Source organism: Scyliorhinus torazame, chromosome 5 (assembly GCF_047496885.1).
Source record: "Scyliorhinus torazame isolate Kashiwa2021f chromosome 5, sScyTor2.1, whole genome shotgun sequence".
Taxonomy (NCBI): Eukaryota; Metazoa; Chordata; class Chondrichthyes; order Carcharhiniformes; family Scyliorhinidae; genus Scyliorhinus; species Scyliorhinus torazame.
This window is the reverse complement of record NC_092711.1, coordinates 256789987-256815021: the sequence shown is the minus strand read 5'-3', so window position 1 is coordinate 256815021 and position 25035 is coordinate 256789987. Positions and strand designations below refer to the sequence as shown.

General features: G+C 44.7%; 1 protein-coding gene across 4 annotated transcripts in view; it reads left to right on the top strand.

Moving 5' to 3' along the window:
• Nucleotides 1–25035, top strand: part of LOC140421067 (protein Shroom4-like) — a 196508-nt gene that overhangs the window by 84781 nt on the left and 86692 nt on the right. The window contains exon 1 of one of the 4 annotated variants that reach the window (XM_072505409.1): nucleotides 9091–9281. The exons of the other annotated variants lie outside the window; for them this stretch is intronic. The gene's annotated coding sequence lies outside the window, so the exon portion shown is untranslated. Of the gene's footprint in view, nucleotides 1–9090; nucleotides 9282–25035 lie in introns of those variants that run through there. 4 annotated transcript variants of the gene reach the window in all.

The following is a 25035-nucleotide window of genomic DNA, read 5'->3' as shown; positions in this document are numbered from 1 at the left end:
GTGGTACCCTGGCACTGCCAAGGTGCCGTTGTCATTTTATGCACAGAGGTGATCGGACCGGGGATGTCCTATACGGGCATGGAAGGGTGCAGGGGAACCCAAGGACCCCTTATTGTGAGTTGGGGCTGGGGGAGGCGGATTCGGACATTGCGTCGGAGACTCGAGATCAGGACGCTATTTAAAAATGGCATCCAGATCTCTTGCTGCACTGAGGAGTTCTGGCGAGTGGCGCTCCTCCATGTAGAGAACCGGGTTAAGTATGGCCTCTTCAGGGAGTTCCCCACTAATGCCCTTGATCTACCTGGATGGGTGTTAGATAGCGGGGTGTTTCTCAGCACTCCGAGCGCTGGGGAACACGCTGCTAATCTCGCGCTACATGACTGTGTCTCCATTCGGGTAGATCGCGCCCGTTATTTCTGGTTTCCTCATCCAAATCATTGACATATATTGTGAATAGCTAGGGCCCAAGCACTGTCCCTACAGGTCACCACTACTCACTACCTGTCACTTCAAAAAGGACCCAATTTATTCCTTCTGTTTCCTGTATGCTGACCAATTCTCAATCCATGCTAATATATTTCCCCAATCCCTGTGCTTTAATTTTGCACACATATCTCTTACATGGGATTTCATCAAAAGCTTTCTAAAAATCTAAATACACCACATTCACTGGTTCACCCTTATTTATTCTACCAGTTACATCGTCAGAAAATTCCGGTAGCTTTTTCAAACGTTATTTCCCTTTCATACATCAGTGTTGATTTTGTCTTATTCCCGTTGATATTTTCGAAGTGTCTTATTACCGCATAATTTATAATAGACTCCAGCATGTAGGGGTGGCACGGTAGCACAGTGGTTAGCACTTGCTTCACCGACCAGGGACCCAGGTTCGATTCTCGGCATGGGTCAATGTCTGTGCAACCAGCAGCGCGGGTTCAATTCCCGTACCAGCTGAGAATTCTGAATTCTCACTGTGTACCCGAACAGGCGCCGGAATATGGCGACTAGGGGCTTTTCACAGTACATTGCAGTTTTAATGTAAGCCTGCGTGTGACAATAAACAGATTATTATTATTATGTTCTCCCCATGTCTGCGTGGGTTTCTTCCGGATTCCTCCCACAAGTCTTGAAAGACGTGCTTGTTAGGTGAATTGGACATTCTGAATTCTCCCTCCGTGTACCCGAACAGGCGCCGGAATGTGGCAACTAGGGGCTTTTCACAGTAACTTCATTGCAGTGTTAATGTACGCCTACTCGTGACACTAATAAAGATTATTATTATTATTATTAATTCCCCTACTACTGATGTTTGGCTCACTAGCCTGTAATTCCCTGTTTTGTGTCTCCTTTTTTAAAGAGCGGGGTTACATTTGCGACCCTCCAATCTGCCAGGACTGCCAGAATCTACAGCAGTTTGAAGATAACCAACATATCCACTATTTCAATGTCCACCTTCCTTTGGACCATGCGACGTAGTTTGAGACCTTGGGGATGCATCGGCTTTCAGTCCCATTAATTTCTCCAACACTATATTTTTCTAGTAATACTAATTTCCTTCAATTCCTCTTCACTAGACCCTTGATTCCTTAGCATTTCTGGCAAGTTAATTGTCCCTTTCTCTGTGAAGACATTGTAGTTTAATTTCTCTGCCACTTCCTTATTCTCTACTATAATTTCTCTTGATGTGGAGATGCCGGCATTGGACTGGGATGGGCACAAGAAGAAGTCTTAGAACACCAGGTTAAAGTCCAACAGGTTTAATTGGAATCACGAGCTTTCGGAGCGTAGCTCCTTCATCAGGTAACTCACCTAATGAAGGAGCAATGCTCCGAAAGCTAGTGATTCCAATTAAACCTGTTGGACTTTAACCTGGTGTTGTATAAAGTCTCTTGTTTTGCACTGATCTTTTTATTTGTATTTATTTATAAAAGCTTTTACAATCCACTTTTTTGTTACTTGCAAGTTTACTGTCATACTCTATTTTTCCCCGCTTAATCCCTTTGTTCTCGTTTGCTGAATACTAAGCTTCTCCCAATCCACAGGCTTGCTACATTTCAAGCAACTTTATAGGACTCCTCTTTGGATCTAATACTGTCCTCAAGTTATTTTGTAAGCCATGGTTGGACCACTTTTCTTGTGTTTTTGTGGTAGAAAGGAATGTATAACCGTTTCAATGCATGCCTTTGTTCCTTAAATATTAGCCATTGCCTATCCATCATTATGTCTTTTAATGAAGTTCCCCAGTCTATCTTGGCAAACTCGCATCTCATATCTTTCCTTTGTTTAGGTTTAGGAATCTAGTTTCAGATTGGACTTCTTCACTTTTCATCCCAATTAAGAACTTTATTATGTTCTGGTCATTGTTCCCTAAAGGACCCCATACAACAAGATTATTTTTTTTTAAAGAAAATATTTCTTGAGGTATTTATAATTTTAACAAATTTAAACATCAGGTTTCAACAAGAACAAAACAATATAACCAACACACTCACCAGTAACAAACCTCAGCCAACATGGCTTACACAGACAGTACCACTTTCCCCAGCCCCCTTCCGCTGGTTCTCCTATCCTTACTAGACCCCATGGACCTTCTTCCTACCCCCTCCCTTGCTGAGAGCCTAATTTTTAAAAAAGAAGTTGATGAGTGGCTGCCACCTCTGGGCAAATCCCTGCAGCGATCCCCTCAAGGTACAATGAGATTATTAAATAACCCCTTCTCATTGCATCACACCAAATCAAGGCTCGTATGTTCCCCAGCTTACTGGTCAAAGAAAACATCTCGTACACATTTCAAGAATTCATCCACCACAATACTGTTGTTAATTTAATTTGCCCAATCTATATGTCAATTCAGTCATGATTACTGTAGAACCCATGCTACAGGAATCTCGAATTTCCTGTTTAATGGCTTCCGTTACTGTAAAATTCCTTGCCTTTTCCTCCAAGATAGCCAGATACGTAGTGTCGACAAAGAATATAAAGATAAGAAGTTTGAATCAAAACAAATTTATTTTACACTACTAACTTTGATTAGGTTTGCATACTTGAAATGAAAATCGCTTATTGTCACAAGTAGGCTTCAAATGAAGTTACTGTGAAAAGCCCCTAGTCGCCACATTCCGGCATCTGTTCGGGAGGCTGGTACGGGAATTGAACCGTGATGCTGGCCTGCCTGGGTCTGCTTTCAAAGCCAGCGATTTAGTCCTGTGCTAAACCAACCCCTGAGTAACAGATACTAAACTAGTAATACTGAATCTGTAGTACAGTAATCAATGTTCTATCTAACTATTAAACTACACTATAACTTGACCTTGTGCTTTTCCTTGACAATCAATTCTCATTCTGCTCTCATCATGTTCTCTTCAGCTTCTCCCAGAATTCCTAGAGATGCTGTCTTATATACAATAAATTAGTAACGCCAACTAGTGTTTGAATTACACACAGTTTCAGATGTTAACCCTTTACTACGCTGGCACGAACATATCGTTTCACGCCATTGTTTGGAGGTCTATAGACAACTCCCACTAATGATTTCTGCCCCCTGTTGCTGAACCAAGACTGATTCTACACCTAGGTTTTCTGAGCCAATATCCTCTCGCACCCGTGCACTGATTTCATCCTTAACTAACAACACCACACCACCTTTTTTCCATTTTTGCCTATCCTTCCCAAACATTGAATACCCTTTGATATTCAATTTGCAACCTTGGTCACTCTGCAGCCAAGTGTCCTTAATTGTAATCGTATTGTACCCGTGTATATCAATTGTGAATGCTCCATACATTTGGACTAGTCTTTTTAAAAAAACAAATATTTTTTTATTCTCCTGTTTCACATTTTCTCCCAAATTTATACCCAACAATAATCAATAATCAGTAACGAATGGAATGTCAATCCCCATATCAATAACAACGATCCCATCCTCCCACCAAACCCCCAAACATTAGCCCGCAGGTTACATAAACAAATGACAAAGAGGAATCCGGAATCACCCATAGTCACCATTAATAAATACAGTCCCCCTCCCCCCAACCCACCCGGTCCCAACCCCCTTAATGTTCGATGTGATCCAATTCTCAAAAGTGCATAATGAATAATGCCCATGAATTGTAGAATCCCTCCATCCTTCCCTTCAGTTCAAATTTGACCTTTTCAAGCACCAAGAATTCCAGCAGCTTTCCCCGCCACACCAGGGCACAGGGTGGGGAGGTTGCTCTCCACCCTCACTGGATCCACCTTCGGGCGATCAACGAAGCGAAGGCTGCAACATCTGCCTCCGTGCCTGTTTCCAACCCCGGCTGGTCTGACACCCTGAATACGGCCTCCCGAGGGCCCGGGTCCAGTTTCACGTGCACCACTTTAGAGATTACCCTAAACAGCTCCTTCCAGTAATCCTCCAGCTTTGGACAGGACCAAACCATATGAACGTGGTTTGCCCCCCGTGCAACATTCACACACACCTTCTACCCCCTCAAAGACCCCCTCACCCCCCCCCCCCCCCAACCCGCAACATTCACACACATCTTCTACCCCCTCAAAGAGCTGGCTCATCCTCGCAAAGTGCACTCTATACACCACCTTCATTTGTATCAGCCCCAACCTGGAGGCATTCACCCTCCGGAGGTGGAGGCGTTCACCCTCTGGAGCACCTCTCCTCCATTCCATGAGGTCATATAGCCATATGAACCTCTCCTCCATACCCTCTCCCAACTCTTCCTCCCACTTTGCCTTGATCCCTTCTAGCGGCACCTGGTTTGGCGCAGGGCTAAATATCTGGCTATTAAAGCAGACCAAGGTAGGCCAGCAGCACGGTTCAATTCCCATACCAGCCTCCCCGAACAGGCGCCGGAATGTGGCAACTAGGGGCTTTTCATGGAAACTTCATTTGAAGCCTACTTGTGACAATAAGCGATTTTCATTTCATTTCATTTCATTTCATTCTCCTCCAAATTCCCCTGTAAACCGCCGATGCCACCCCCTTCTCCAGTCCCCCGTCGTCGTCAGCACCTCCTCCAGCAATGTGGAAACCGGCTCGACTGGGAAGCTCTGTATCTCCTTTCTGGCAAAGTCTCGAACCTGCATGTATCTAAATATTTCCCTCTGCTCTAGCCAATACTTCGCTCTCAGCTCTTTCAATCCCGCAAAATAACCCCCAAGAAACAAATCTTTTAGTGTCCTAATTCCCTTCTCCTCCCATCTCTGAAAATTTCCATCTCACTTCCCTGATTCAAATCTATGGTTCCCCCGAATTGTCATTTCCTTTGACCCTGCCCCCAACCCGAAGTGCTGTCGAACTGCCTCCAAAGTCTCCACGAAGCTATTACTACCGGGTTCCCTGAGTATTTCCCCGGGGCCGAGGACTAGTCTCTTTAACATTTTTTTCATTTTTTATGTACTATGGCCTTATTTGCAGTTAGCTCTCATTTCCTCTGTCTTCACATTTGCTTTCTACTTTTCTGTCGTTCATTTCTATCTTTGTTTCCCTCTCTTGTGTCTCCCCGCTTAGGATCCCACCCCCCTGCCACTCTACTTTAAACCCTCACCAACAGCACTAGCAAATACCTCTATGAGGATATTGGTTCCGGTCCTGCTGGGGTGCAACCAGTCCATTTTGTACAGTTCCACCTTCCCCTGAGTCAGTCCCATTGCTTCAGGAATCTAAATTCCTCCCTTAACCATCTCTCCAGCCACGCATTCACCTTGTCTATTCTCCTATTCCTGATCTCACTAGCACATGGGCTTCTGACCTCATCACGCCGTAACTAAGGCTGCCTATTTCCACCACCATAACATTGTCCAACTTTACCCTTGTCTCAGATGCTGTGGTGCTGAAGCACTCATTCATACCTTTGTTACCTCTAGACTCAACTATTCCAATGCACTCCTGGCTGGTCTCCCACCTATTACCCTCCATAAACTCTGCTGCACATACCTCAAACAGCCAAGGTTCACCTATCACCCCTGTGCTTACTGACCTACATTGACACCTGGCCAAGCAACATCCTGATTTTATGATTCTCAACCTTGTTTTAAAATTCCTCCATGGCCCCTCCCATCCCTATCTCTGTAATCTCCTCCAACCCCAAAACCTGGGGAATATCTAAGCTCCTCTAAATCTGACCTCTAGAGCATTCCTGATTTTAATCACTGCACCATTGGTGGCTGCACTTTAGCTGTTTAGGCCCTAAGCTCTGCAATAACGTTCCTAAGCTTTCTCCACTTCTAAACTTCAGTACTCCTTAAGGCACTCCTTAAATAATAATAATCTTTATTAGTGTCACAAGTGGGCTTACATTAATACTGCAATGAAGTTACTGTGAAAATCTCCTAGTTGCCACACTACGGCACCTGTTCGTGTACACAGAGGGAGAATTCAGAATGTCCAATTCACATAACAAGCATGTCTTTCGGGACTTGTGGGAGGAAACCGGAGCACCCGGAGGAAACCCATGCAGACAAGGGGAGAACATGCAAACTGCGCACAGACAGTGACTCGAGCGGGAATCGTACCCAGGTCCCTGAAACGTACCTTTTTAATCAAGCTTTTGGTCATCTGGTCTAATATCTTCTTGTATAGAACATACAGTGCAGAAAGAGGCCATTTGGCCCACCGAGACTGCACCGACCCACTTAAGCCCTCACTTCCACCCCACCCCTGTTAAACAATAACCCCTCTTCACCTTTTTGGTCACTAAGGGCAATTTATCATGGCCAATCCACCGAACCTGCATGTCTTTGGACTGTGGGAGGAAACCGCAGCACCCGGAGGAAACCCACGCAGACACTGGGAGAACGTGCAGATTCCGCACAGACAGTGACCCAGCGGGGAATCGAACCTGGGACCCTGGCGCTGTGCTGCCTCATTGGCTCGGTGTCATACTTTGTATTAAAATGCTTCTGTAAAGTCAGACTTGAGACCATAATTTCAGAAAATATGCTCTATAAAGAAAAGTTATTAAAGTGTGAGTGGCACAGTTGGCAGTGCTCCTGCCTCTCAGCCAGGAGGTTCTGGGTTCGCCTCCCACTCCAGGAGCTGTTGGCCACCGAAGAACACAATCACTGATACAGGCATGCTTGCATATATTGGTGCCAGGCCAAGCCTGGATAAATGGGGTGAGTTGACAAGAGAAAGGGCATCAGACTGTAAAACAACCTGCCATATCCAAAAATAAATAATTATTGATATGAAGGGTGATCACCCAGCATTGTGACTATCCCATGTAACATGCGAAAAGCCAAAAGCTGAAACCAGCAAGCAATAAATATAAGTTGATGTTGTTGCTATATTTCTTCACAATGAATATGCCCAAATGTTGTCATGCATGATGACTTATTTTCTTCAAGACTAGTTGCAGCTGCATTTTATTGTTAATACACTTGTTAGCTTGATTTGAATATTCCTGCCGAAACACATAGGGTTTGAAAAAACGGGGCACAGGAAGTGAAGAATGACACTGAGCTACCCTTCTTTAGGACTTGATGACTGAATGATGTGGATAGTTCAACTGTTTGAGTTGTAATGTCCTGCTACATTCTTCATCTTTGAAAGCAGTTTTCAGTTACCTACATATCCATGTTGGAGGCCCCTTCGTTACCATATGATAATCAACAAATGAGCCTGCTCGTTTCCATTAGAGTGGCTGAAATCACAGGAGGGAAAACATTGGATGGAACTTTTGTTTTTAAGTTCTTCCACAGCAGTAGGTTTCACTGGTAATGCCAGCATTTGTTGTCCATTCCTAATTGCCCTTGAGAAGATGGCGCTGAGCTGCCTTCTTGAAATACTATAGTCCATCTGGTGCAGAAGCACCCACACTGCTGTTAGGAAGTGAATTCCAGGTTTTTGACCCAGCGACGGTATAGGAATGGTGATTTTGTTCCAAATCAGGATGTGTATGGCTTGGAGCAGGACTTAAGGTGGTGGTGTTCCCATGTATTTGCTGCCCTTGTCCTTCTAGGTAGCAGACGGCATGGGTTTGGAAGGTGCTGTTGAAAGAAGCTTGATCAGTTTTGACAGGTTGTTGCGATGCACCTTGTGTGTGGTGCACTGTGCTGTCGCTGCATCAGTGGAGGGAGCGAATGTTTAAGGTGGTGGATAGGATGTCAATAAAGCAGCCTGCTTTGTCCAGGATGGTGTCATTCCTCCAGAATGTTGTTGAAGCTGCCCCCATCCAGGCGAGTGGAGATAATGCAATTACACTCCTAACTTGTGCCTTGCAGATGGTTGACGAGTTTTGGGAGCTCAGGGGGTGAGTTCACTCAGCATTGAATTCCCAGCTTCTGACCTCCTCTTAGCCAAATAAGGCTGGTCCAGTTCAGTTTCTAGTCAATGGTAACCCCCAGGATATTGATAGTGGGGAATTCAATGATGGTAATGCCATTGAATGTCAGGGACTGATGATTGGAAATGGCCAATGCCTGAAACTTCTGTGGTGCAAATGTTACTTGCCACTTATCAACCAAAGCTGATTAATCAGTCAGCAGGAGTGCAAAAGATTGCCGAGTTAGTCTGAAGGTAAACAATGCTTTTGTGTATTTTTAAAACATTTTCAGATCCAGGTTTCGAACCATTGGCCTGGGGCCACAACCTAATTGAACTCGAGCTTCAATTCCTTCTGGCTGTGATGACAGCAGTTCTCTTCATTTCTTGCATTTTTCTGGGCGACAGGAAGGGTTTGCGTTTACAAAACTTTTCACGCTGTTTTTTTAAAAACATCTTTTCCGGGCATTGTTTCCATGCTGTTTCTATCTCAGTTCCTGTATTATAATCGTTTTTTTTTATAAAAGGGGGCTGTTAAACAATCATTATCTGATTTGGAACTGAATGTGATGAAAGGGTGAAATGTACTCAATTTAAAATGGAGCGAGGGAAAGCTTTTGTTGTACTCACAATGATTGGCTATAACAAGCTTGCAAAAAAAAAAAAAATGATTGTCCTGTAAGTTTTCCGTTTGTTGCCCTATGTTGTCCAAATCAAAAGACCAGAGTCGCGTAGTCTGATTGTTCCTGCAGTATTTTGCTGTTTTAATATTTCTGGTCACGGCTGACCAGCTCTCTCTACTTCTCACTGTTGAGTCATAACGTCTCTTGTTGAAAACCTCACCAGTCGAATATAGTAGCCGTGAGGGCACAGATTTAATGAAGCTGCTGTGCAGGGGGTTTAACAGACTATGCGAGTAAGTTACAGGACAGACATTGAAGAGCAGGCGTGGCATTGATGATCAGGCTGGAAATCCGCTCCAGTACCACTGAAGGCAGGGCAAGGACAGAGAATTATCATGGTGAGTGTTATATGCAAGTGCAGTCTTTGATACAGAGCATTTCAATTGTCCTCTGAAATTTAGTTGCTCAAATTTATTTTCGAAATGAATATTTTAAATATGTTGGTTGCGAAGTTCTAGCCCATTAATTTTGATGCAAATGAGAAGCTGTTGAAGAAGTATTTATGGCATTATTTATCTGAAGTAATTTGAGTTAAACCAAATGTTATCATTAGGATGTCAGTAAGATGGTGGACATTTTTTTGGAACTATTCCTTGAATTGTGGAAAAGATCGAGTAGTACAGTTAGTCATTCTGTACGATTACATTTGTGCTGTATGTGGAGGGAGCATTTATTTTGAACCATACAGTATTAAGAGTGAAATACCTGTGGTTACAAGCATGCCACTGGTGCAGTTAATGGCGGGATCAATTTTAAATGATGAATTAAGTGCATCATGCAAAATTGCTGCACAGCATTAAATTCTATTGTCTAAAGTGTGGTTACTCTTTTCTGCTTTAGTATATTGACATTTGCATTTCTGTGGTATCCTATCGTATCTTTCAGGAATGTATCAAGCGCACCATGTACAGTGAATTACTCTTTCAAAGTCCATTGACTGATGTGGGAAAATGTGGCAGCCAAATAAGCAGAACTGTCTCTTGTTTATATTGGAGTGGTCAAAAATCATAGGGAAAAGTGAGGAGTAGCAATAATAATAAGGGTAAAAAAGATGACGAGCAGCGGACTAAAGACTGCCAGGTCCCTGAGAACACAATGTCAGCTCATTGATCCTGCAAAGCCTGTTTTGATTATTTTAGTTGATTCGTTAATGATTGTAGCTTGCAGTCATTATATTTTCAATATAAAGCACGATATTTTTGACTTTTGGATTTTTCACGAGCTAAAAGAACAGTGTAGCCAGAAATTACTGTTGGCGATAATAAGTGATGTAAGCTAGTAAAATCGCTTTTTTCCTTTCTCACTATAATGGAATATTTTGTTCAACTAAGTTAACCTTTCTATTAAAAAAGCAAAAACTAGTATAGAAACAGGTTGACCATGAAACTGCTGAGTAATCATAAAACTCCAAATGGTTCACCTAGTTGTCCCTTTAGAGAAGAAACTTGCTATTTTTACCTGGTCTGGACGCTACACGACTCCAAACCCACAACAACGTGGCCTACTCTTAACTGTAAGTAACCTAGAAAGCCAGTGAGTTGTATTAAACTGCTCGGGCATCCACCAACTCTTTCTCAGGGCAACTTGAGATTGCAACAAATGCTTGCCTGGTCCAACATCCCAAGAATGAGAAAGAAAAGTACACCAAGGAGCATCTATTTTTGCTACCAGCAGCAGTATTTCACGTTGTTCGGAAATAATTGTAGGAAACGGTACGTTTTTATTTTTATTCATTCGTGGGATGCAAGCATCACTTGCAAGACTAGCATTTATGGCTCATCCCTAATTTCCCTGGAGAAGGTGGTGGCAAGCTACCTTCTGGAATCACTGCATACCATGTGATGTAGGTACACCCCATGAGCTGTTAGGAAGGGAATTCCAGGATTTTGTCAAGTGATCGTGAATGAACAGTGATATAGTTCCAAGTCACAATTGTGTATGGCTTGGAAGGTAAATTGCAGTTGATGGTCATAGCTCAGTGCACCTGTCCTAAGCATTAGAGGTTGTGGGTTTGAAACGTGTTGTTGAAGAAAGCTTGGCGAGTTACAGAAGTGCATTTTGTAAATGGTACACATTGCTGCCACGGTGTGTCGGTGGAGATTGTGAAAGTTTGAGGTGCTGATCAAACAGCCTGCTTTGTCCGGGGCAGTGTAGAGCTTCTGTGTGTTGTTGACACTGCATTCGTCCAGGCAAGTGGAGATTATTCCATCACACTCCTGGCTTGTGCCTGATAAATGGTGGACAAACCTTTGGAATCAGGTGGTGAGTTATTCTCCACAGAATGTCCGGCCACTGATCTGCTCTTGTAGCCGCAATATTTATATGATTGGTCTACATAAGTTTCTGATAAAAGGCAACGCCAGGGGGGGGGGGGGGGGGGTAACTCCCAGAATACCGATGTCAAAGGAGGCCATTTGGCCCATCGAGTCTGCACCAATACTCTGAAAGAGCACTCACCCTGGCCCACTCCTCTGAGCTATCCCCTGTAACCCCACCTAACTTTTGGACAAAAGAGCAATTTTGCATGACCAATCCACCTACCTAACCTGTACGTCTTTGGGCTGTGGGAGGAAAGCCGAGTACCCAGAGGAAACCCATGCAGACACGGGGAGAACATGCAGACTCCACTCAGCGAGTCACTCAAGGTTAGAATCGGACCCGGGTTCCTGACACTGAGACAGCAGTGCTAACCACAGTACCACCATGCCGCCCTTCATCAGAACCCTGTTCTCAGATTTTGTTTCAATGATATTAACTTGTTGTCATCTCTCCAGAAGTTTCATAAAAATGAATGCTGTTTAGTAATCCCATATTACCTGTTATCTTGTCTGCTATTGGAAAGAAATGGGGTGAGATGTGACTGTGATCCCTATCTGTCTTGTCAATTTAGGTTGCACTGCAGGTTAGGATTTGGTTGGTCTAGTGAAACATTTCATTTTGCAGATTAATAACCTTTTAATGTCACAAGTATGAAGTTGCTGTGAAAAGCCCCTAGTCGCCACATTCTTGTGTTGAAATTTCCAGCTAATTTTACTGTCAGTATCTCAGTATTGTCACCCTCCCCTGCCGAAACTTTGGAGCCAAAAGTAATTCTGCCTTTCAATTTCCCAGAAAGTGTCAAAAGCTCAATTTTTGGAGCTGCCGATTGCAGCCCTCCCCGCCAAGTCCACCTGTAGAAACCTCATGCTTTCAGCACTTGCTGTATGTAGTAAGGTCTAAATCTACCAGCGCAACAAGCTGCCCTTTTGTTTCTTTTAGATTCATAGTACTGCTGTGGAGAGTAATGGAATATTTGAAATATCTACAGTTTATGATAAGACCATGGGTGGAATTTCGTCCAGGAGGTTGTTTACATGGTAATCAAGAAAGCATATGGAATGCTTGCCTTCATTGGACGGGGCATCGAGTGTGAAAACTGGCAAGTCATGCTACTGGCAAGTGGTGTAGAACCTTGGTAAGGCCGCACTTGGAGTATTGCGCACAATTCTGGTCACCACACTACCAGAAGGATGTGGAGGCTTTGGAGAGGGTGCAGAGGAGGTTTATCGGGATGTTGCCTGGTCTGGAGGGTGTTAGCTATGCGGAGAGGCTGAATAGACTCTGATTGTTTTCATTAGAACGACAGAGGTTGAGGGGTGATCTGATAGAGGTCTACATGATTGATAGGCATGGATAGAGTGGATGGGCAGGCACTCTTTCCCAGGGTGGAGGGGTCAGTCACCAGGGGGCATAGGTTTAAGGTCAGTGAGGCAACGTTTATAAAAGATGTGAGAGGCAGGTTTTTTACATTGAGACTGGTGAGTACCTGGAACGCGTTGCCAGGGGGGATTGTGGAAGCAGATATTTTAACAGCGCTCAAAAGGCATCTTGACAAATGCATGGATTGGATGGGTATAGAGGGATACAGCACAACGAAGTGCTGAGGGTTTTGGCCAAGGTTGGTATCGTGACTGGTACAGGCTTGTGTGGTGTTGGGTGCTCTGGTGCACAGATGAGCCAACACAGTTGTATGTGGTACAACTCTATTTCATTTTAACTCTTATAATACAGTTCGTTCTGGATACTCTGCACATGCTGTCTCCCTGATTGTGTTTGGTGGCAGATGTGTCCTGGTCCTCCTCTGCAGCTAATACTGACCACCGGGGGTCGTGTCTGTGCTTTTATATCTTTCTGTCATTGGTTGTGGTGTTGTGTGTTCTGATTTGTCTGTTGGTGTGTCTATCATGATGTGTGTGTTTGAATATCATGGCATCCCCCCTTTTTACAAAGATATGTGCCTACGTGGTTATAAATATAATTGTGTCGTGAGTGCATCTAAGAGTGTGTGTGTGTGTTGTGTACAGCGTGTGTATATGACGTAACTATTTACATGGGGCGATGTCGGGTGCGTCACACTAACAAGGTTGTACCATAACAAAACTTGGATGCGAGAGAAAAAAAAAACTTGAACATTGGTCCGGTCAGACGATATCTGGAACAATAAACAACAACAGGTTATAATACAGAAGTGTTTGACTTTTTGAACGTATGAACAGCGTTATAAGTCCAGTCTAATGGGTGACCGCCTCAAGAATGGGCTGGTCCTCAAGCCGGTTCAGCTGTGGAGATTTGGGGTCACACTGGTTCACCTTGGACTGTTGGAGGTGATGCTGTTGCCGAAGTCTCTACTTTACCATTTGTTGTACTTCGTGCAGTGCTTGGTTTTTTCATTCGTGCAAATATAACATTCAACATCTTTGTTAGTGGTGCCTTGGCTGTGGTTTGGTTCTGGTGGCGATGGAAGGGGCATGATCCGTGGCATCTCCACGAAGTCATCCTTGGGAACCAGTGGAGGATCCGGCGTGTGCGTACGGTTCAGTTGCGAGCGTGGAAGGCGGCGCAAAGCTCGCTGATTGCGCCTACGCACCAATCCATCCGCCCTGCATGCCAGGAACAAGGTGGAGTCTTTTTTCTTTTTATGTTTGTGGTGGACGGCATCTTGTAGCCGATGGGTCGTTGCCATCGAAGTAGCACCATCACTAATATCATGCAAGGCGATGACTGTGCCAGATGTGGAAGTTGGCCGAGACCGTGCACGCTGGTTCCGGCCACCTGCTGTGCCGGAAGGGCGACTCCGCAGAGAAACGTCGAAGCATGTCGCCTTGGAGAGAGAATTGTTGCTCGCATCAACGTCTGGCGATGGCGCGAATTGGTGTGTCCATCTTGGACCGCCGGTGCTGGTTGCCACTGCCGACCCAGTGGGACTGCCACGCGATCCATTCCCTGTCGCCGTGGCATCCGCCGTCACCCTGAGCGTGCCATCACCGAGGCCGCGACACCGCCCGTCCGGAGCAAGGTCTGGCGTGCGCAAATCAGAGTCGGCGCTTGGCTGCTCCCCATCTGGAGTCCGGTCTGCCTTCCGTCGATGCCCCCCGTCCGGAGTCCCAACAGGTTCACTGGAGGCAGCCGAGATTCCCTGAAGCTGCACTTCTGGAGTCGGAACATGCAGGAATGCACCAACCAGTGGAGAGGCTCGAGCCATCGAGGGTGGAAGCGGTGCGCCGCCACCGCAGTCGTCAGTGGTCCCACCGTGATCGTCGAGTGCCTCGGTACGCACTAGGCGAGGTCTGTCACCTTGCACCTTTTGCATGGGAAGTGGGATGCTGTCGTCACTCGTCTCACATCCCGTGGATAGATCCTCATTAGCAGCTTGCTGTTCACTAGGGTTGGATAAATTGTCAGAGTTTTCATCTGGTGGTGCACACCATGTCGGTGGACTGTCATTGTCTTGCCGTTGTCCTTCATTTGGGCTTTTCTTCTTTGGAATTTTAAATCTTCCCCCAGACATTGCAGAACCTTGTTTATTACCCCCAAATTCTCCCATATGTATGGTCTCGAATATAGGATCCAATGTTTCTATCGACATTGTACTATTTTCCAAAGAACATTCCGTTTCACTTTTCTTCTCAGGTACCTCATATGTAACTTTGTTTGATGTACATGCCTTCATGGTCTCTGGGTCTGATTTTGCTGGGACTGGCATGGTCACAGTCTCTCTTTTACTGTTCTCAATTGCCCACATTATACTCCCCATACATAACTGCTTAATCACTGGGGTTAGTGTGGTACAATGGATAATCGGGTCGACCTTATCTGCATCTTCACCATTAGTGGAAAGCACACTTGGTTCACTTGAAACTGCTGTGGGTTTTAAATTCGTTATCTGGCTACTCGATGTCGGTGTCCTCAGGATTCTTGCTCCAATGTTCTGCTCATTTATCAGTGGAGTGTGTATAGGTTCAATGCAATTAATGTTCCCCTCAAGGTTTGAAGAGTCATTACTGACTAACTGCTGGTCTCCGAAGTTGGGATTTTGCGGCGTTGTGTTGAAGGGAGACATTTGTCCCTGCTGTAGATATGATTCAGGTTGTGTTATTTCCATTACCTGAGGATCAATGTCTTGTCCATTTTTTCGATCCGTACTAAAACACTGGCAATTCTCAGTCTGCTCCTTGCAAGTTAAACATTCAATAAATTTCTTTAGCAAATCCTCAGCATCCTTCTGTGGCCGTGCAGCATTATTAATCTCTGTTCGGCTATAATGATCCTGAAGGTCAGCGCATAAACCTTTTTTCTTCGGGCTTGGACGAGGCGATTCCTTTGGCTTGTCTTCAGTTGGGCTTGAACAGTCATCAGCGCTGTGCCCTTCATTGTAGCATGAGAGACCTTCATGGTCATGCTGCTGTGTAGTGGAGCATGGTAGGCTGTTATAGCCTTCTTGCTGTTCACGTGAGCATGGCAGACTTGCATCATCTGCCGCTGGTTGGTCAGGAGAGGTTGCTAGACCCTCATGGTCTTGTTCCTGCAAGGACTGCACATTGGAGTCTTGCGTTGCTTCTATCGTGGAGGCTGTCCACGAGCTCTCTGTGGAGGCTTGTGACACTGGAGTCACTTCTTGTTCGTGCAAGGACTGCGCTCTGGAGTCTTGCGTTGCTTCTATCGTGGAGGCTGTCCACGAGCTTGCTGTGGAGGCTTGTGACACTGGAGTCACTTCTTGTTCATGCGAGGACTGCGCTCTGGAGTCTTGCATGTCTTCTTTCATAGAGTCGGGAACGTTGAGCGGGACGTGGACCACGCTCTGTGTGGCAGCAGGGCGCTCTCCGTGTGCTTGCACCGCTCCCTGTCTGTTAATGTCAGGCTGCAGCATCATCCGGTACTGATAAGTTGGAACGTCATATCTGCTGGATTGAAGATCCTCAAATCCGAAAAATGAATCCGCATCTGCGTCGGATTCAATGTGGGGGCCGCCAATGTGCAACACGAAAGGTTCGTCCGAGTCATAGTCATATAGGACCACGGAGCTATCATTGGGCTCGCGAGGTCCGGAAACACTGTAAAGATCGTCATCGAAGTATTCGAGGTCGGAATCATCGGCTTGTGCGTAGGTAACTGCTTGTCGGAGGGTTCTTCGGAGGTCAAATTCATCTCCTGGGTCAATTTGCGGCACTGTGCTGTCATTCCAGGTGAGGGAAGGTTGTTTTACAGCTTTAACAGATTTTTGTTTTTTTGATTTGGGACGTTTCCCTTTTAAATTGGATTTGGGACGTTTCCCCTTTAAATTGGTGCAGTCTGGGGCCTCTGACATCCTGACGCTCGGTATGTAGCACGTAGGAAGCGACTGCGCATGCTCAAATCGCTGTTCCTTTACCGATGGCCGTTTTCTTGACTGCGCATGCGCAGCACCTCGCGCATGCGCAAACGAAACTTCCGGTTCTGCGCACTGCTCGCGCAACTGTGCTAGCGTGATACCTTTAGCAAGATGGCCGCCGACCTTGACCCAGCCCTCTCTCAGGCCCGGGATTTCGGCCTCTGGGAATTCGGGCTCCGGGATCCCAGCCACGAGGTGAGTACTGCAGCTTTTCTTACCTTTACTTGCCGATTGGATTGCGTTTTCTTCACAGTACTTGGAGAATTTGTCCAGGACTGCCTGGTAATCGTACCTTTGCTGCCTCCTGAAGAACCTGAACCTTGTGAATATTTCTCTTGCCCTTGCACCGGCGATGGTGAGGAGAAATTCAATTTTTTTGCTATCATCCAGGTCTTGGAGTTCAGCTGCCACCAGGAACAATTCGAACCATTGCCGGAATCGCCGCCAGTTTTCGCGGAGATCGCCGTAGCACTGGAGCGGCTGCGGAACCGGGAGCTCTATCATTTTGCCTGGGCACTGCTGGTTGTCTGTGTACACGGAGGTATGCCGGCAGGAATCGATCCACTCCTGTACCATGTGGTGTTGGGTGCTCTGGTGCACAGATGAGCCAACACAGTTGTATGTGGTACAACTCTATTTTATTTTAACTCTTATAATACAGTTCGTTCTGGATACTCTGCACGTGCTGTCTCCCTGAGTGTGTTTGGTAGCAGATGTGTCCTGGTCCTCCTCTGCAGCTAATACTGACCACCGGGGGTCGTGTCTGTGCTTTTATATCTTTCTGTCATTGGTTGTGGTGTTGTGTGTTCTGATTTGTCTGTTGGTGTGTCTATCATGATGTGTGTGTTTGAATATCATGACAGCTTGGAGGGCCGAACGGCCTCTTCCTGTGCGGTAATGTTCTTGTTCTTGCCAGCGATCCCATAATTGGGCAAGATTTCTGAGCAGGCGAGAAGGGGCTGTGGCAGCTGGCCCAAGTGTGCGTGGCACCTGCCCAATTATGTGTTAGGGACAGGTCCATATGGTGTTCTCACTGATATGTCTCCGGTGTTTGCAGATAATCCCATCGGCCTTGTTCAGGTGATCAGCATTGTGACCACCTTTGAAGAATGCTGAAGGCCGAGTAACACATTACATACATGCATGTTAATCTTGTTCCATACCAGGATGCTGGAAGAATACTCTAATAAAATTATATTTGGTGATTATATTCCATAAGAAAAAGCTCGGCTGCTCTTTGATCATTTTTGTGATATTATATTTTTCACATAACGCAGGCTTGAATGTCATGGAGCTTGTGTTGTAATGCGGTAAAATTGACAAAAATGTCGCTGGTTGCTGGCCTGGATTATTATACCCCTCAGACTGCGCCATCAGATCCTGGCCCTCTGTCCTGATGCCCCTCAGTCTATGACTTTGCAATCTCCTTTGTCCTCCTGAGAAATGGCTGACCTCCACCTCCCCGCTTCAACACCAGTTTTCACTTTTTGGGGCCCGTGATTCCTGCTCTTCACTCATGTAATCGCCAAAGTTGTGTTTAATTCCATACACCGGCATGTAAATTATGTGTAACTGCCTTCTTAACTATTGCAATTGGCTTCCCACCAACTTGCTGTGGGCTTGCCACCACTTTTGCGGTTTAATCCGGCCATCAGTTCCTACCATTGGGAACCTTTCCCGCCCACTCCCATTTTATTCTAAGATGCTTCCCACCACAAAATCACTTTGGCGGGTTACACTGAAATCCGACTCATATTTCACTGAAAGTTCAGTCTAATTCCTAATTTTTACAGGTTATACGGGCTATACTTTGAGCTATGTTTGATTTGCTAACTCTTTTGGGTCTATGCATCAGCTTTCTAGATTGGCACGTATGAATGAACGTCACGTTGAGGAATATCTTGCTGATTTTTTAAATTTGGGTTTTCGCCTTGTTTAATTTTCTTTCTCATCCCATTCTTGCAAAAGAGACAGCAATGAGCTGCTCCTAAACATGTAACAATTACTAGGAAATGTATTGGCCCAAGATGACTTTTCAGCCATTTGTTTCATTCTCTCCTCCATTCCTGGAGGTGATGAGTGGCATTCGACTAGTTCTATTGATGCTGATAGCCTGAACATACCTAACCCTAGTTACTTTGCTTGATTTGTGATACCTGTGATCCAGAATAATACTCAATAATACAAGAGAGCATCATATTGAACATTAGTATACATGCATCGTCCCCCAGCACTTCATGCTCAGTCGTCAGCAGTTTAAATGTTGGCTCTCCATTAGACCCAGGGGCACTGAGGCTATATTGTAGGTGGCCTTCTAGGCACCATGATCAATGGCTACATGGACAAGTTACCGAAGAGCAAATGTGCCATGAAAACATTTGTCTGGAAGGAGTCAACACATTGCAGCAGGAGAGGAAAAAGTTGCCAAGGAAAAATGTTTGGTTACTCGAGGAACTAGGAAGAAATCTCACGTCAAATCTGTTTCTTCACACAAGTTAAACGATTGACAAGCAACGCTGATTAAATCAAATTAATCTGCCTTTCTCTGTTCAAAATATAAATTGTATGGTAAACATTTTGGTGCACACTCCTCAAGGGATTTAAAGAATTCTTGTTATGCTGCTATTTCAATGTTGATCACAAAAAAAACAATGTGTTTCTTCTTTTTATGGACAGGAGAATTGCAGGAAATAGTTTGAGTTGGGCAGTTGAAATATCCTGTGTTTAAAATTTGAAAGAGGCCAGCAAGCTGCTGTGTTTTCTTAAGCCTTACAGTCAGATAGGACTTCCAAAGTCACGCAATCCACCTCCGCAACTCCCCCCGCCCCCCCTTCCAGGGTTCTTTTTTTAAAACAAACTATTATATCGAGTTCTAACTATTTATTTTACTATTTTATTAAGCTAATTTTGTTTTAAATGAGAACTGGTAATTGCATGGGGTAAAATGCCTGTGAGAATTCCTTTGTGGGATATAGTGATGGAGTTGAGTTAAACTGAGCATATAATAGCAACTCCATAATAACTAATTCTATTGATAATGTAGCCCTTTCAAAATTGGCAACTTCTACCATTGGTACTTCTGTTGTTTAGATTGCAGGAGATTCATGTTCATATAAACTTTCAAAACCAACTAGCTTCCTTGGGCAACAATTCTGTAGTTAGCCTATGAAAATGTGACTTTGTTACTCTGGTGTTGGGATAAGAAAGTTAATTTTAGCATTGTCAAGGAACTGATGTCATGACCAATGCTCTCCTACAATCTGTTCGAGAGAAGTGTCAAATATAAAAATACTTGCCCGAATTCTATTCAGCCGGCAACCTGTGTTGCTGAAATAAAAGCAAGTTACTGTCATGATATTCAGGTAAACATCATAGCACAAACATACATACATACTGATGGACAGATCAACGGATCAATCAACACACACACAACACCACAGGCAAGAGCATACACAGTACAAAACAGGGAACACGACACTTCCTGAGGATTCCAGCAGGAGACAGCTCAGGGCATAGAGCTCATAGCAAGCCACTCCGACATCCACCATGTGCTGAGTGCCACTACAAGATAGTATTAGGAATAGGTCCACAGATTCTAGGGTTATGATCGAACCTCAGTAACCAGTTTGCCACTGTAAATAAATGATAGTAATAAAACTGAGTTGTACCATTCGCAACCGTGTTGGTTTGTCTGTGTAGCAGAGTACCCAACACATCAGTTACCAAACTTGGCGACTTTCTTCTCTCCTGCTGTAACATGTTGAATCCTTCCTGACATGGTTTTGTGGCTCAGTTGCTCTTTGGTAACTTGTCCATATGTTCTCAAGGAGGTCAAGCAGCATCAGTGGAGAAAAAGAAAGACGTTGATGCATGAGGTCAGCAGCTCTTTTTACAAACTGAATGTTTGCAATGAGCTCATGATTTCCTAACAGTTAAGGCGCTTTGAGATGTGCCTCAATTTCTTGTTCCTCTGTGGTTCGGAATTTACAAAGGGAGCACGTAAATGCACTCTGGACATCCTCTATGAATTTTTCAGTACACTTTTGCCCTTCATCTTTGTCAAAGCTTTCGTATTCATTTTCTGTAAGCTCTTCACCCATTGTTTCTCAATCCTAGACCACCTTTGTTATGGTATGCTGAGTCCATAACTTAGGTCCTAGCACTGCTAACCTGAGCCTTGACCACAGCTGCTTTGAGAGCGTTTTAACAGTGCTACTATGGACTTCTGTTTGGGCCTGCATCGGCATCTAATATGAGATTTACCTCTGCCCAATTTAGTTCTATTCTCTCCTGCCAGGTTCTCCCTCCTAGGGCTGGATAGTTACTTTTAATGATGTGCAGGGACGAGTTTGTGGTCTGTCTATTTAGCTGCACATTGACATTGATACGGCCCCTCAATGGCACTACTTCTCTGGTGTTTTGAGTATTATATTTTGAGTTTCAAAGCGATATGTCATAGTTTGGTAAACAGTTTCTGGGACCAATGAAATGGCTCCGCCAGTGTCCACCTTCTTCACCAGTTGCCGGTCCAGTAAAGGAGTGACCCAGTAACGGTTTATTGCACCAGTAATGGCCAGTTCATTCAACAACAGTTTGTCACCTGACTGTGTCTGGTCCTTTTTTGTGCCCTTTTTGTATCACCTGGATACTTTTCCGTCTATTCAATTTTTCATTAGATATATTTGGTTCTTGCTTTTTCTAATTCTTGGGTAAAACTGGTTGCTTCTTCCTCAATGTTCCCCTTTTTACAAAATTCATGCATTTTGCATCTTTAGTCCAGCAATCGGTTGCTGTGTGCCCAGTTTTTGCACATCGATGGCAACTTCAAACCTGTCAGTGTTTGGGTTTCAGTCGATACCTTATGGGTTTTGGTGCTTGAGCTTAATGTTGCGCTTCTTTAGCTGCTTGTTCCATAGAGATCGCAACTTCTAAAGTCTTCATTAGATCTGGGCTGCTTTCTGTTTTTCTGATAGCTTTGCTTCTTAACCCGCACATTAATCTGTCTCTCATGGTGTCATTCAATATATCTCCAAATTCACGGCCATCAACTAATTAGCTAAAGATTTTGTAATTGATTTACCTTCTTGCTGGTTACGTTTATGGAACCTGAACCTCTCGGTGATGACCAAGGGTTTTTTGTGAGAAATGGCCCTGCAATTTCTCTGCAATCTCACCATACATTTTTGAGCTTGGTTTCTCTGGTTGCATCAGACTTTGCAGGAGGCTGGAAATTACCCCCCCCCCCCCCCCACCCCCATCCCCACCCCACACACCCATCGTGCTCAGGAGGTTTGGGATTACTATGTCAGCTGAAAATTATTTTCTCCTATTTGAATCCTTCAATGTTTGAGCTTGGTGCTTTTATTATACGGTCCCATGGCGCCAGAACTCCTGCCATTTTACTATGGGAAGGCTTGTGTAAGCACAATGTGCCAAAAGCGTTTAGCACTATCTCGCTTTATTTTTTCAAACGAGGTACTACCTTCTTAGTAACTCCAAATCATTGTCTTCAGTTTTTGGGTTTCCTGAGGTTATATGGCAAAACACACTTTTTTAATGGTTGTGATAAAACCCCTTTGAATGGGACTACAGATGGTGGAAAGTGAAACCGGCAACATAGAATTCTGTTCTGTCATCCTGTAACGACCCAAGTGTGATTGTATTGGAAAGTTTGAGTGGCACAACTACTACATCGTGCCAGTTTCCTTTTAATTTGCATTGTAAGAGCCTTTGCATATTTTCTGGAAGAATGCTGAATTGTATTTTTGTCTTTTGTCTTGACAACTGGCACAGGACCTGCTTTTATGATAATTGCAGAACTCCTGTTATGAGGCAGGTGTTGACTTTGCTTTCACCTCCAGCTATCTGAATCATGAACACGATCATACAGCTTCGTCCTGCCCGAATCGGGACACGACAAGAACGTTGATTTGCGACATCCGGGACACCATGTGAGATCTAACGAGATCGCGCGAGATGTCGCGATCTGTATCTTGCCCTCGCTGGACGGGATCCAAATTTGCATATTTAAGTGAATAGTTAGCCTCACTTAAATATGTCTGTGCTGGAGTCTCCAAGGCCAGGATCAAACGCCCGCGCCTGGGAGACCTCGCCGTGGTGCCTTTTAGCCCTGGTCCACACAAACGTGGACCAGGAGTGACGGCAGCTGGCAAGAGGGTCTCCCAGGCCATCAGAGGCGCTACGTGGTCAGGCTCTTGACAGGGTGGTGCCCTGGTACTCTGCTGCTATCTGGGCACCTTGGCACTGCCAGCCTGGCAGTGCCAAGGTGCCAGGTTTCCAGTGTGAGGATTAGGCCCGGGAGTGCTCTGCCCTTGTGAAGTGGGCTGAGGGATTTTCAAGGACCCCCTAACAAGTAAGTTGGGGGGCTATAGAGGCCATGGTTGGGAGGTTGAGACATCAGGGTGGCATTTCAAAATGGCACTCCCATTTCTTCCTCTACTGAGCTTGCCAGGGCAGGAAATGAAGGCGAGTGTGGCCTCGGCAGGGTGTTCCTCCCAAAATGGGACTCTCTTTCCCTCCCTCCCCCCCCCCCCCCCCCCGCCCCGCCCAATAAATCACGTCCCATATCTAGTAAGACTAGCAAGCTGTTTTGAGAGATCTTGTGCACTATTCTTTGCTAACTGAATAGAGCTGGGGGACTAAGATACCAATTGGTGTTTCTTTCAGAAGTACAGAGGTTGAATGCTTTGCTGAAGAAGCAGTCAGGACTTGTTAAACGGATATAAATGTCATAAATACAATATCGGTCCATAACCTCCTGGTTCCCCAGTGTGACATTTAGGAGATACCCCAGTGATGCCTAGGGAATCCCTCTCTGAAGCTCCCATGCAAAGGTTTACCTGGCAATTGCCCAGCAGCGCTAATTTCCTCTGGGCAATTACACTGGACTGAGAACCATCCCACAGAAATTATTTAAATCGCTAACTTCAGGTAGTTCTGCCAGTTATACCCTCATAGTTACTGTAAAAGAATTAGAAGGAAAAACACTATTTCCAACTCCAGAGTAACTTGGTTAAACGTCCAAACCCAGGCTCACATGGGTCACCCCACGCTCCACCGCCCCTCGTGGTTCGATGCAACCCAAGTGACCTCTTCCAGTTCGAGAACCCCCCTGCCCCCTGTTGTCTGAATCACTTACATTTGAAACTTGCCTTCTCCCTTTAAATTGTCCCTTTAGATACCTCATTTACAGCAACTTGTGCCTTATATCTCTGAGCCCCAGTTTCTTCACTCTGATGCAGCCGGGACGTCCTTCACTGCTCTTGCCTCACTCAGCCTGAGTGAGGAATGTTAGGTGCGACCGCGGCTTTAGAATCCCAGCGTGGGCAAGTCTATTGCGAGAGGCAATCCGCCAGAGATTGCCCCTCTGAGGGAGTTACAGGCCAATAATATATAGCAAGTATTACGATCCCAGTCCAACCCCTAGCCAGTGGCTAGGGCACTGGACAGAAACCCCAATATTTTATTTTAATTTAGTAAGATTGTGAGGAAAGGATACCTCACTCCAGGAGTGATTGCACAAAGAAATAGGCACGTGGTATATTAAAACAAAATTTATTTCAAACACAGTATTAAAATATCTTTAACATCACACAAGAAAATAACTTGCAATTACCCCTTAAACAAAACTATTCAATACAGTGAATACAATACCCTTAATTGCTATATTTATTCCCACTTAAAGAAATAAAAACATGTCAGCTCTCAATCCACTTTAACTACCAATGGCACAGAGGGATACTAGCTTTATAGAGATGTTAGAGTCATAGACATTTACAGCATGTTCTTTGAGAAAAAGAGATCTCTTGACATTGCTTGCAAGAAAAGATCTGACCCCTGTCAGACCCATGCAGAAACTCTGGCTGTATTTCTTCAGAAGATGCTTCTCAACTTGTTTCAACTCCCCCTTGTTCTCAGACAAGTCTGCACTGCTTTAAAGACTATTAATCTGTTTTAACTGAACTGCAGTGAGAGCAAACTGTTTGACTCCTGGACACAGCTTCATTCAGCTCAGAACTGCCCTGATTCCTGCAGAGTGCCTGATGCCTTAGCTCCACCCAGCAATGACGTCATCTTGCGAAGCTGAAATCAAATTAATTCTACAGGGAATCCCCTTAATCAAAACAAAATTCCATTAGTCCAAGCTTTTTATGATGGATTAATTGCACCGCTAATTCCCAAAATATACTTGCCTTTCAAACTAGGATTTATTTTAAAACCTGATGTCACAACACACACTAAACCAAGCTTTTAACCCTTATTGCACCAAATGCCGATAATGCCTGAAATTGCTACATTGATCACGGTAAGTTTTTTGTTTTGTTTGGGGTAAGAAAGAAAATGTGTGGACCATTTTGTTCCACACATGAATTTGACAATTGTGC